Here is a 13925-nt window from a genome sequence, read left to right as displayed (position 1 = left end):
GGAGGTGAAATGATTTTGCCAGTTTACTTAGACCAGCCAACAATGAAATTAGTATTTTAAAATAGGTCTGACTCCCCAGTTATGCTCGTATCCCCACAGCGTACCCTAGAAGGCCGGGGGGGTCAGTTCTGCCAGCATAACTGTGGTCAGAACAATCAAGAGAGCCAAGGAAGTCATATTTGTCCGGATTAAACAACTCAACCTACAAACCACTCAACTCTAATATAAGGCAGAAAACTGGATTTCAAAATAAAAGAAAAAAGAGGAGGGCAAGGACACAAAACTGAGTTTCTGAGAAGAGAGCAAGTGAGAGATTAGAAATAAATCTTGCCTGATTTGCTCCCACGGGCAAGAAAAATAATATTTTTCAATCCTGCTTAACCCAAAGTAATCTGAGTTATTTAAAGTATTATAACCACTGGTGACCAACCAGAGAGTTTATTCTACCTTCTCATAAGCAAGGCCTCTCAGAAGCAGGAAGTGCATGCAAAAAGGGCCCAAGTGATCGAAATGACAGTGAGTAGCTTCCGTTATGTATGAAGAGGGTCCCATGTCTGCACCTCATGTGTGTCGAGAGTTCCACCCTACACAGCTAGACCAGGAAGTCTCTTCTCCATTCAGCCTGAGAAACCAGGATATTCTCTCTCCTAGGAGGCATTCAAACACAAGCAGAGTCATAAAGCCAGAGAGACATTTGCACTCCATTTAGGCCAATACAATACTTTTCAAAGGAGGGCCAGCATCTTTAGATCCACCAGTGGTTAACAGCAGAATCCCAGATTAGAAAACTCAAGATTTCAGAAATCCAACTTTTTCTCCAAAATAAATGCATAGTTTCATTTGCAAAGTAGGGCATCATTACCTAAAGATAACAGCATCTGCAGAAATACTTACTTAGCAACTAAATCACAAGGTCTCCCTCAGAGCTTCCTTTAGGCTAGAAATAGTCCGCGCTTAGCCAGCTGGCCTGAAAAACTACCAACAAACACAAAAAAACCAAAAGAACTGCAGAGCTCATCCCACGCCCCCATCTACTCGGAGGAGTATCTGTAGCACCTTTTTTTGAGACTGAGGGTTATAAAGCTAATGAAAGGAGAAGTGCCTGGCCTTGCTTCCTCTGTGGCATGCTTTTAATACCTGGAAATACTTACCTTTCTAGTTAACCAAATGCACAACTTTTTATTCAACTGTTTCTTAAATTGAAGGCCGGCACTATTTGCAAAGACCGTGATAGCTATGACCTGTTCAGTGGCCTCAGCTCTGCCAGCAATGAACACGGGCAGACCACAGACACCGGGGTGTGTCAGAACCACCCGTAACTACAGTGTCTGGGGTCCACAGGAGTACTCAGTAATGCTGGTTTCCTGGCAGCCTAAGAGGTCTTAAGGGAAGACACCTTCACTGTCCTGCTTCTAAAAATGCATTTTGGAAGCTCCCATTTCTGCTATCCTAATTTCGTCATGTTGTTTTCCTAATTTATTTTATTTGCCACAGGAGCAAATATTTCCATATTAACGCTATACTGATTATAAATAAAAAAATAAGTGTATGTCATACGTATTTCTCTAATTTACAAGAAGCTGCATTTTAAATTCACACATGAACACATACAAAGAAAGAGATGATAATTCTGCAACAAATTATCTGGTAAAAAAATGTTCTTATTTACTTTGACTTAAACACAGAGGCAGAAAGACTCATCTGACAGCTTGCTTGAATCACTCACAGCATCATAGTTTCATGGAGCACTAATTACATGAAAGCTGAGGAAACAGGAAAATTTATGAAATAAAGACCCTGCCTCCATGGATTCCGGTCCGAGTAAAGCTGATAAACACGAACTTAAATGCAGTGCGGGTCAGTATATAAAATGTCCCCTGCACACCAAGTGCCTGATTCAGACGGTTTACCACGAGGAATTACATGAGAGAATCTTCTGCCAGAACAGGAGACTGCAAACTGCAGCCCACAGGCCAAGTCCACCTGCCGCCTTTTTTATGTGGCCCATGAGCTAAATGGCTTTTTTATATTTTTAAACAGTTGGACGAAATTCTAAAGAAGAGTAATATATTATGACACTTGAAAATTGTTTGAAAGTAGCATTTCAATGTCCACAGGGTTCTATTGGAACACAGCCCCACTCATTTCTTTACATTTTCTCTATGTCTCCATTCATGTTACAACAGTGTTTAACGGTTGCTACAGAGGTTGTATGGCCCAGAAGCCTGAAATATTTACTATCCAGGCCTTCACAAAAAAAATATGTCAATCCCTGGCCTTGTGGATCAAGGTTGAATTGAATCTTGAAGGATAAGGCAGAATTTGTACTGGTAGGAGAGCGAGGGGGGTGATTTAGAAAAAGATGAGCCAGGCGCAGCACTAGGGAGGCACACAGCTTATTCAGAAGGGAGTGAACACGTCAGTGCTACTGGGGTGGGGAGTTGATGAAGTCGGTGAAGAGGCCATCCACTGGAAAGACACAGCAGGCACGGCATGAGGAGAGTGAGGAGGAAAGAAGTGCTTCTCCCCACACCCACCCCCAGCCCCAAACCACTTCCATTTTCCTGCAGAAAATAAAAACCAATAAAGGCCTTTTTAAACACAGAGTGATGTATTCAAAGAAAAGTTTTTCAAAAGACTAATTTGGTGACAATGTGGATGGATAGGAAGTTGGTGGAAAAACGACGAGAAAAAGATAAGGGAAACTGAAAATAAAGATTTAGATAGAAGACCCTTAAATAGTTCTATCAGCAAAGAAGGAAGACAGAAAATCATGTGGTTGCCTCGTTGATGTCTGTATAGCTGCAGGGATCCACATAGAGGGTACTCTTAATATATACTGCTTGGATAAATGCACAGATGGATAAAAGGAAGGAAGGAGGGAGGGAGAGAGGAAGGGGGACAGAGAGGAAGGAAGCGAGGGAAAAAACATTTGAGAGATTTTGTCAATTGACTAAGTGAAGTAAAGAATAAACACATGAACAAGTTTAGAGTTTAGCTTTAGCCATGTAGCGTTTTAGGCAACAAAGAGGCATTCACAAGAAAATGGCTACCAGCAGTGGGAAATGTGAGCTGCCAGCTCTGGAGCAAGATCAGAATGGAGATAGAGATAGAAGCATCCATCTACTCCTTTAAAGATCGGCCCCATGAGTCTGAGAGTCCCAACAAGCTTCTCCTGAATAGTTGGTAGGAGCTTATTACGCTTATATTTACTTTAAGGTGGGTAGGCAACTTTCTAAACCTTCAAGAGAAAGTTGTAAAGGCAGAATCTGTCACTGTGTCTAGCAATTTGCAAGGTATATTAGAGGTGATCTTATTAACATAACAAGCATTAGCCTCTGAGATTCCACACCCGTATCATTACTTCCATCAACAACACAGAGAGAGAGGCATCAGGGCACCATTCTGTTATTTGCAAACAGACGCTTGCTTCTGGAAAATTATGATGCAGACTACGTGAATGGGAAAAAATATTGGTTTCATATTTTCCCTCACCTGGATATCTCTTAAGTAGAGTCTGGGAAACTGGTTTTAAAAAGTGTGCTTATAATTGTTCTGTATTTATTCTCAAAGCTACCCTGGAACGCTTCCCTGACAATCCCATTTCTAGCAATTATCATTTTAAATTATGTTTTAACAACTAAATGACTCTAGGAGCACAGAAAGGGACATGAACAGTTTCACGGTGTGACACACTTTCTGTGAACCGCACTGAAGCCAGAGGGTTGCAATAAATAAAGTGGCTTTTATCTCGATCAAACTTACTCAAAGATGTACGCATGTATCTCCAAAAACCCGTAGGCAGTTCCCCACTTCCTGATGAACACTGGCTTTTCTTGAAATATATGCTTAGCGGTGGAATCTAGGAAGGATCTGTCTGTGTTTTATAAGCATCATTATCAGAACAAAGGCATTCAGGGAATGAAAAATATCTCCACTGGGGATTTATGTTTGTTAAGAACTCAGAAAACACAGAATCTGCACCTGCTACAAGATAATATTGGGCTTACAAAGCAAAACAAAGATTTCAACACAAAGCTAAAGATATTTATACTCATCGGGATATTTACTGAACTGAGTCATGAGAAAATTAAAACCTCAATGACTTGTTATAAAGGCACTGAAAGTCCAGAATATTAAGACACTATGAGATACAAAGAATAGAGATTTGTGCCGGAAAACAATAGAAAAGATACTATAGATCAGATTACGAAGGAAGGAAGGGTGGAACAGGCCCTGCCAGTTCTTACTATTCATTCTGCCCACACACACATCTTACACTAAGTTTCCTATTTTTAATTGAGGTAGAAAAGGCCTCACATTCTACACTCTGGTAGTCCTGTTATGAATAACGCTGAGACCTCAAAGATGGCAACAAGAACTTAAACTGGTTTTCTAAATCTTTATCTACAGCATATTCCACATGACATTGTCCATGCTGTCCCCATGTAATAGCATAACCTTTTCCACCTCCATCATGTAACTGAGGCTCTCCTGTCAGCTTTATGCCTGTGACAATGAAATGTACAGGAACCCCCAAAGCTGCCTACCGAAGCTCATAGAAGGTCAAGGGATAAACTAAGCGGTCTGCATATTCCTGCTGTTCTTATCATTGCCAGTAATAATACCTCGAATTTAAATAATAGCTTTCCTCCAAGGAGTCAGAATGCTTTCATATGTATAGTACTTTATTCAGCTTTACTACTTTCCTATAAACAAAAGATAGTGAAGATTTGTTGATTCCATTTTAGATGGAAGAACTGAGAGACAAGTTAATAGTTAACCAAAAATGATGCCAGAGTACGCATGATCCTTTAACCTAGGTTTCTAATTCAAAATCCCATCTTCTCTATGCTAAATTATAATTATGCAAAACTTATCTTTGGCAAGTGGTAGCTTTTTCTTGGATATTTGGAAAAAGCCTAAAGAATTAAAGGTAATTCCTGATTGCAAGTTTGAATGCAAATAATCTTTATTGAGATATAACAAGCCAAGTATTTCCAATCTTATCATTCTAATGTCAAATTTTCTAGTGTCAGAAATAATATTTGGGGGCCAGCCCCATGGTGTAGTGGTGAAGTTCTGCACAATCTGCTTCAGTGGCCCAGGTTCTCAGGTTTGGATCCCAGGTGCAGACCTACACCACTTGTTAAGCCATGCTGTGGAGGTGACCCACATACAAAATAGAGGAAGATTGGCACAGATATTAGCTCAGGGCTAATCTTCCTCAGCAAAAAAAAAAAATAATAATAATAATTGGCCGTATGATAATTAAGTATTTAAGCCTAGTTGCTACCCTGTATCTGGAGACTTTGTTTCCAGTTTTCTAATGTTCTTGACTCAGGAGTCAACTTGAAAAGAATGAGAGAAGATCTCAGTTCTTAGGAGGAAACACAAAATATAGAGTCATATTAATTATTACCGTGTTATTTCACAGGTCAAAAAATACTGCTTAGACGTGATTATTGATGAACCAGAACTGTCTAGAGGCAGGCACGAAGGTGTCAAAATGGAAACAAAAAGTGGGACAGAGGAGCTGCCCAGAAAGGAGAACAGAGTCTCGTGGTTCCTTACAGCAACCATTAGAAGAGAGAGGAGGGCCAAAGGTTGATGATGTCACATATGAACAGGGCATATTACACATGGAAACAGGCAAGAAAAAGTTTATTTACAAAGCAAAGCTGGTACCATCAGATCCAAAAAGATGCTTGATAGGAAATCTCTCACAAAGACTAATGGAGTCCACGATTACCACGTGATGGGTATTATGCTAAGTACCTTCCACTCATTTCTTCATTTGATTCTTACTACTCTGCACATAGGTGTTATTTTGCCCAGTTTACAGGTGAGAAATTAGGTTAAGAGATGCTGCCTGACTTGCCACAGGTCCCACAGCTGTTAATTGATAGAGTCAGAATAAGAGCCTAAAATAATCTCCTTCCAAAGTTTGCTCTTAACCACTCTGCCGTGCTGACTAATTTCGAGAAAAAAGATTAAACCTTTGAGAAAAATTAACAAGGACTTCTTTTCAAGGATTTTATCTCTCACACCAGTTCCTCTGTGTTTCCCTTTTTCTCTTGGACTAAAATACTCCCCCATTTACTGAGGGAGGGGTAGGTCAGAGAGACATTCACATATTACACCTATTACTCATGTCTCGAGGGAACCTGAAGGGCAACTCTGTTGGCATAGTCGTGAGCACAGCGTAATTAAGAATTTCTAGTACCTGAGTGAGCTCCAGGATTTATCCTCCACCCCAGCCCATTATAGACCCAAATATCATCATGCACACACACACATGCCAAATCCAAGTCAGTCGAGAGCATTCCTGGATACCATCATGTGCGGATCTATATAGTAGAAACTGGCCAGCTCTGCACCCTATCTAGTTTTTCTCCTGCTGGGTTCAGCTGTCCCCACCCTGGCACTAGCATCATTTGGCCATCAGAGAAGAGAAATAGCATATTCACAAGAGTGCCCAAGTAGCCAACAGAATAACTAGCTTCCATCAAAAACTAACCCTATCAGTAAAATCTGTAAAAATCTCTCAATGGTTAAGTACAGCATACAGAGCCGATCACAGCCTTGCTTTCTTCCCTGCTTCATCTCCCACTCTTCTCTTCCCACACTCCACCCTAATACATGGAATCACTTCCCAATCCGTAAATACACAATGCTCTTTCATGATACTAGGTTTTTGAAAATGCTGTTCTTTTTCCCAAGGTGGCTTTTTCTCCCTGAGCCAGTTGATAAACTCATTATCCTCCTCCAGATCCAGCTCAAACGTCCTCCCCTCTTTTCTGTATTACCTTCCCCCTTCTGTGCTCTTGGACCTGTAGAAGGCCTGTGTTCTAGCGCCCGTAATATTGCACAGAGAATTTATTCACATGTCTGTCTTCCCAGCGAATCTGCGAATCCAGCGCCTAGAGCAGAGCCCAACATATAGTAAACAATAGATGGAGACTGGATGGTCTGTGAGTGAACGAAGGAATGAGCCTGAGAACTGTGCTTTTCCTCAAATGCTTTACAGTTTTAGTTCAGACTTGTAAGTTTAGGCAGGTACTTTGGGTTACTGACATAATCGTTCTCCATGAATTCAAATAAAAGCTGTAAACATTGGTAGTTATCCAATAGAAAAAAATTCTACTTGAGATGAATGGGACTACAGAATTAGAGAGCTCACAGGACCCAAGCTCAGGAACCAGAAAGAGGTGGAGGAAGAGGAAGTGACTAAGAAGGGCAGCGTGCTAACTGGGTCGCTGTATCATCACACACACCGACAACAGCTCTGATTTACGTTACATTGCTTCAATGCTAGGAGGAGTCTTGATTCTTTGGCTAATTTTCCTCTCAGGTGACAGTGATTGGATTTCTGGCCCTTGACAGTGGTAAGGCCTTCTCCTGCTGAGCCCGTTTGTTGCCGTTCTCTCCGGCATCATTCCTCTACCGAGAATGGATTTCCTCTTTCTGGTCATCACCATTGTTTTCTTGATAAATTCTGCAGTGACTGTCATTACAGTTTGTTAGCACCCTTTGCTGTTAGAAATTACATAGTGTGATTAATGAACATTTTGCCAAAAATGTCTTCATGTTACATTCTCTGATGTATTCTCAAAAGATTGTCTTAAGGATAAAGAAAGAGGTAAAAAAAAAAAAAAAAGTCAGGGGAAATATACCTCTAAGAGCAAGGACATTTGAGATATAAGTTATTTGTGTTAACTGACTTTATATTCACAATAAAGACTTCAACATTTTAAGTGAACAGAATTTGCTGGGGGAAAAATAGAGTAACAGACAAATCTTATTATTTCAATAATCCATTCAATCAGCATAAGCCTGGCACTCTGCTACGTATAGATGACAAAGTCAAACAACAGAAATTTCCTAACTTATAGTTGTTCATAATCTACACGAAATAATCTAATTATAATGCAGTGATAACAGTGAAAATAGAGACAATCTGTGTAATGGGTATAAATCTCCCTTTACAAATTTGTATGCACAAGAAATATATTTGTTATTTTCTGTAATTATGCTTAATTACATTTTATACCAAGTCCACATCTTCCAGGCCAGTAGAAAATTTGCCCTTGGTAACTCTTAGTTCCTTCTCCGCCATCCTCTCACCTGGGTCATTGGAATTGGGGAGGAAAGAAGAGTGGAGAGCTTGCCCTCTGATCTTTGTTTATTGTTTGTCCTGTCTGCAGGACTCCTCAGGCCCAGGGGCCTTCAACCACCTCTGTGACCTGCAGGAGAAACGAGAAGCTCTTACCTGGCTGCAGATAGCTTTCTCTGCCTGAGTTCCCCAGGCAGCTGGTCTTGGAGGCCTCACTGAAGAGGGGCAGAATTGTGAATGATTAAGAAGGCTGACTTCGGCATCACTTGGATTCACATCATGAACGTGCCATATCTGTGTGACCTCCGGCAGATGTTCTTCCATTTCCTAAGCTTCAGATTTTCATCTGTAAAGTGGAGATATGTATATTACCTACCTCCCAGAGTTGTTGTGAGGACAAAATTGAGGTAATGTAACATAAAGTACTTAGCACAATTCCTGGTACATAGTCAGTGTTCAGTAGCAGTCAGCTGCTCTCATTATCATTGCTGTTGCTATTGTCATTGTTGTTACTATTACTGATCATATTCAGGGCATTGCCGAAAGGAGCATAGAGGTCCTCTCTGCTCCCAGGACCTACAGATCTCTTTCTCTTCCTTCTTTCCCCAGGCCAGGAAATTCTTTTCACCTGGTAGAGAGGTTCCCATGTTCTTCACCACTTTCACCTGGATTCTCCCCTGCTGGTTGCACATCACTTTATCTTGATATTTCTCCTACAGTCACCTAGGAAAATGGCCCCGATGGCTTTATGCGGTTTTTTGGAGAGGCAAGGAGGCTTCTTTCCCCAAAACATCCTTAGACAAAGAATAGGGAGGAGGGGAAAGGGGGAAATACAGAAAGAAAAAAAAGCATTAATTTGTATCTCAAAATATTATTTAGCTGCACTGATGCAAAGTGGTATGAGAACATTAAAAAGGAAAAACTTAACTCCCTCTGGGGAAAGCAGAGAAAGGTATAGGTGATCACATCTGCATCCTAAAAGATGACTCATGTTCACTGTGGCAAAAAGGCTGGGCAGGTGCATTCCCTCACTCTCCCGTAAGCTCTCCGAGGGAAGGACCAAAATTCTAATTTGTTCTCCAACGTACCTCTAATCTTTCCAGGTGCCTGGCACATCACAGACATTTAATAAACCTTTGTTTGATAAATAAAGTAAATTTCTGAAGAAGAAATAACATGCATAAAACCACAAGCCTTAAAAAAGTTTAGATGTTCAGAGAAGTAACAGGTAGATGGAAGCAAAGCTTTAGAGGGTGAGGGGCGAGAGAGAGAGAGTGACTAATGGAAATAAAACATGTTATAGAACTAACTGGGATGAACTCATTGGTCTTACTAAAAAGTTTCAATTCTTCATGTAATGGAAGTATTGATTTAAGCAGAGGAGTGACCAAACCAGGTATAAATGATGAGGATGTGGGGCAAGGCTGGACACAAGAGAGAGTAGTTAGAGAACTAGGCAAAGTCTGCGGTGGTCCAGGAAAGGAAATTGAACTACTAGACATAATTACCACTCCTCTGTAATAGAATTCTGTAATAGAATTGTAACAGCTTTGTAGAGGGGAGGGCTAAGTGAGCTTCCCCACCTCTTGTCACTAGGCTTGGCCATATGTCTTCCTTTGACAGATAGGATGTTAGTGGGCATGGCTCAATTATAAGCTTGAAATGTGCTTGTGCACTTGAGGTAAGCTTTTGAGCTGAGGGGATCTGCCATGAGAAGAATATGCTTCAGTAGCCACTGAACCTCAGCCTAGGCCTCAGAATGAGACACATGTGGCAGGCCTGAACACAGCATTCAGCCTGCAGCTCACAACCCAGACTCTGGAGCCCAGCCTCACCCAACTGAGACTCATGAGAATAAATCATGTTGTTTTAAGGCAGCCATTGAATTTTAGAGTAGTTTCTTAAAGGATCCTCTGGATTCTAAAACTTGAGATTTTTTAAAACTTGGTGGCCCTCTCTTCACACTGGTGTCTCTGCTATTTACAGTCTCCACAAAACTTTTAAAATTAAGAGAAAGTCCTACATTCTGGCTGGAGTCCTTGAGGAAGCCTGTTACTTTGTTCCTAGGGAAAAATGAGAAGAGTACCAAATCATTGTTTGGAAGAAAAACCTGAACTTGATGAAAAACTTCCAAAGCAAATGCTTCAGAATGGAAAGTTAAGGTTTAATAATGTAAATTGGGAAATTTTTTAGAAGAGCTTTCACAGATGTGTTTTAAGAAAATGTTTCTGTTCACAAACTGGATGTGAGCCATACTATAAGTATCAAGGACTGCATATTTGCAGAGTCGTCTGTCTCGCTCTATGAGTATTTGAAATGGAAAACAAGGATAGAGAAGATGGTATGAAAGTCTTACAGGCCCAATTCTTCCTCCACTTCATGTTACTACTAAAAAGAAGCTAGACTGGCTAAGGCTGGCACACACTTACCTGAATGACTGCATTCACATGAGGTATTACTTAAGGCAGAAAAACTCTGTTGCGTTATGGTGTTATAGGGTTATGAGTTTCAATGGTTCCTAAAGCAAAATCACAGCTTCTTGGCTAGGTGTGGAGTTTTCCTTGAAGAGAGTTTATCTTCTCATTGTCAACCATCTTGGATGAGCTCCAATGGGAGGCAAGAAATGAGCACCTAGGGCCTTAGATCGAGGTGAACAGCATCTTCTCTTTGGTCCTAGGAATTTGGAAGGGGCTCTGAGTCATGGCTATGCTGAGACATTCCCGGCAAGATGTCAGCCAGCCTGAAGCTGGACCAATAAGAGATCTGAGGTCCTGTCTACTTGAAGAATAACCACTTTTATAGCAATAGTAAGTTACTGCCTTTGTTGTACTTTCCTTCCATGGTGCCCAAACCTTTAATAAAGTCTAGTTAACATGTTAACCTGGTCTTAGTTGTGCTGTGGGAAGTTAGGGAGGGGTCTATCTCATTTTTTGGATGGAGGAGAGCAAGGGTCAGGCTTACGTGAGATCAGAAAGGCAGCAGTGGTGGTTGTCTTTCTTGGAGGACAAGAGAGCTGAGACCATATGTTTAGTGGCTTCATGAGCAGGGCCAACAGCAGAGGCAGCAGTGTGATGAGGAGGCCACCTGCCCTGGTCAGATGTGAGGCAGGACCCAGGAAAACGCTCGGAAGTAAAGAAGTCTTATTTCCAGGGATTAGGCTGGCAGAGGCACAAGCTATAATAGTTGGGGAATTAAAAGAAAGCATGATCTTACTTTCTAGTGACTAACTGGTAAACTCTGGAACATTTGGATTACAGAAATTACTCAATTTATCACCAAATAATATTTTTCCAATTTATGAAAGACTTTTTACTTAAAATGTAAAATTAATGCAATCCGATAAGAAAAATTAAGAGCACAATCCAAAATGTAAATTCTCAAAGATAAATATATTTTTCACCTTAAAAAATGTCTAGCTTTGTAAAGAAGACTAACTTACATGGCAAATAACCATGGCCATGGACATATAAACAAAATATAGATGGCTAGGAGTGAAGGCCATTAGTAAGGACTTATCTAAAATTAGATGCTTTTTTCCAATGCCAAGAGCACATTAATGAGAAAGAGGAAATCGTAGTCTTGGCTTTTTAAAGATGCATTTGGCTTCTCTCTTTAAAGACTACTCTCCTGGAGTGAAAGCATTAATATTTGGAGAAAATGTATACTTTCAAAAAATGCAGAACATTGTCTTTTGATTAATTATTTATAGCAGCTTAAAACAGTTTGATTTCTGTAGCCAAGTTAATTTCAGAAACAGATTGAGAAAAAAACAAGCTTGGTCTCCTTGTCCTAAAAAAAAAGACATGTCTGGTGCTTTTGCCTGAAGTTTAGGTTTTAACTGATAATATTTAATATTATTTAAAATTCTTAAATTTAAAAACAGGTTTTTAACAAACGCATGACATTCTACTTATTCACTTCTAACATTAATAAAATAGAAAACCCAACTACACTGATTTTTGCAAGTGTGTGATCCTTTTATTTTGCTTACATTCTTACCCAAGTAAGGATCTGTTTGAGCGTAATGAATGACAAGGAAAGGGATCCACTTCTGTGAAATCTTTGAGAGGAAAGGCGTTCATTTATCTCTCATGCCATTGCACCTTATTGTAGCTCCCTTGTGTGCACATTGTACATTCAGGACCACCATAAACATTTTAAATAAGAAAATGATTTGGTGGGGTATAGAAAATAAAATAAGAAAACAATTTCAGTAGAGTAATTAGTTTAATGCACATCCTTGTTCTTCACAGAAAAGATAATACAGACTTCATAAAAAGCCATTGAATCTTTTCAATGTTCTCTGAAATCATTCTGTAAATAATGTAAGCTCTCAACATGCCAAAAATAAGACTGTCTTATATGAAGGGGCAAATGGAGGTACGTTTGCTTCTCACAAAAACGGACAAACAACTGTTCATTGGAATTTTAAATCTTTAAGATCTTAGTACATTTTCTCTTGAGAATCGGCATTACTTTCTTGCTTTCATTTACAATCACAGTCCAGGGCTGCTTCTTATTAATATTTATTTGCTTATTTATTTGTCGAACATCTGAACTCATGCCTGATTAGCCCCAGACATTTGTAGGGCCTTGTCAGAACTATAAGTGACAGGACACAGGGGACATAGTTCTCCAACAGTGCCAACACTCTTCTATCTAAAGAGGAAAATAAGCAACCTATATGCACTGCTTAAAAAGTTTATTATTTAAAATCTATTCTTTCGTCTTCAAAAACTGCATAAAAACTAAATATTCCTCCTAATGTAGAATGTATTAAAGTGCTCCTTTATCGCTGCTTAAAAATATATCTATCCAACGCACAATGGTATCACCCTAAATAGAAACACCTGGGGTGGAATATTGGCAGATGCCAGCCAAAGAAACTTTCGTGCATAAAAAGGAAGCGTGTTAAGACTAGAGACCTATCTATTATTGATGAAATGGAGTGTCAGGAGGAAATGCAAGGAGACGAGCAATAGCAAAGTCATGAATTAAATGGTGACTTAAAAGCAAGAGTTCCTAGTTGCCTGGCACATGACACTTCCCTACTAAAGTTTATTCAGTGGGGAACGATAACACAGTGCTGTTGCTTCAAAGAGGTACTTTCAATATACAGAAAAACTACTTCAATAACAAGATGTTAGGGAGAGTGACATCAGGACCTAATGCAGTTATTTTAACAGCTTGTCCACCAAAAAAGTCTCATGCCTTCCTTGGCTCCACACACATCAGGGCTTTCTGTGATGTGTATCTTTCCTACACAGAAACAAAAGTCAAACCTGCAGTTTATCTTGTCTGAACCTGCTACACCAGAGATGAGTTTTGCAACTGTGATAACATTATAAAAATATTAATACTGAAAGAGAAGTCTCAGAATGTGGAGGAGGTTAATTCCTGAGTAGCTCTCCCCAGCAAAAACACCAATAACCAAGCACAGGTTTGGATCCAGTCTCTGTGATGTCCTTGGAGCTACTCCCATAACAGTCACTTTCAAAAGCTCACAATGAAGGGAAAGTAGTCCTTCCGATATCTTTGTAACAGAAGGGGAAAGGGATTTGACCTTTAATGAAATTCCTTTTCACAGCCCTTTACTCTTCCCTTAAGTACCTTGAGAAAAAGGGTATGTGTCTTATTCATTCATGATTACTCAGTGCCTATCATGACATTTATTATTTAATTAGTTCTCACAAAAGCTTATTGAATAGAAGAATAAATGAAATAAGTAAAAATGTCTAGGAGACTTTCATCTACATATTTCTTTATCTATAATGTAAGGGTAAGCACAGTAGCAAGCACTCAGTGAATG

The 13925-nt window shown here is 39.8% G+C and overlaps 1 long non-coding RNA gene across 2 annotated transcripts in view; it reads right to left on the bottom strand.

The window, feature by feature from the left end:
- The window catches only part of LOC106841204 (uncharacterized), a 39120-nt gene that overhangs the window by 11154 nt on the left and 14041 nt on the right, over positions 1 to 13925 (bottom strand). The window contains exons 2-4 of one of the 2 annotated variants that reach the window (XR_011505971.1): positions 11078 to 11290; positions 10546 to 10789; positions 8505 to 8910 (exon numbers count right to left, since the gene is read on the bottom strand). This is a non-coding gene — a long non-coding RNA (uncharacterized lncRNA). Of the gene's footprint in view, positions 1 to 8272; positions 10790 to 11077; positions 11291 to 13925 lie in introns of those variants that run through there. The other variant, XR_011505972.1, reaches the window with a different exon arrangement.

The sequence above is a fragment of the Equus asinus genome, chromosome 9 (genome assembly GCF_041296235.1).
Source record: "Equus asinus isolate D_3611 breed Donkey chromosome 9, EquAss-T2T_v2, whole genome shotgun sequence".
NCBI lineage: Eukaryota > Metazoa > Chordata > Mammalia > Perissodactyla > Equidae > Equus > Equus asinus.
The sequence above is the reverse complement of the archived record's forward strand: the minus strand, read 5'-3'. Positions and strand labels throughout refer to the sequence as shown.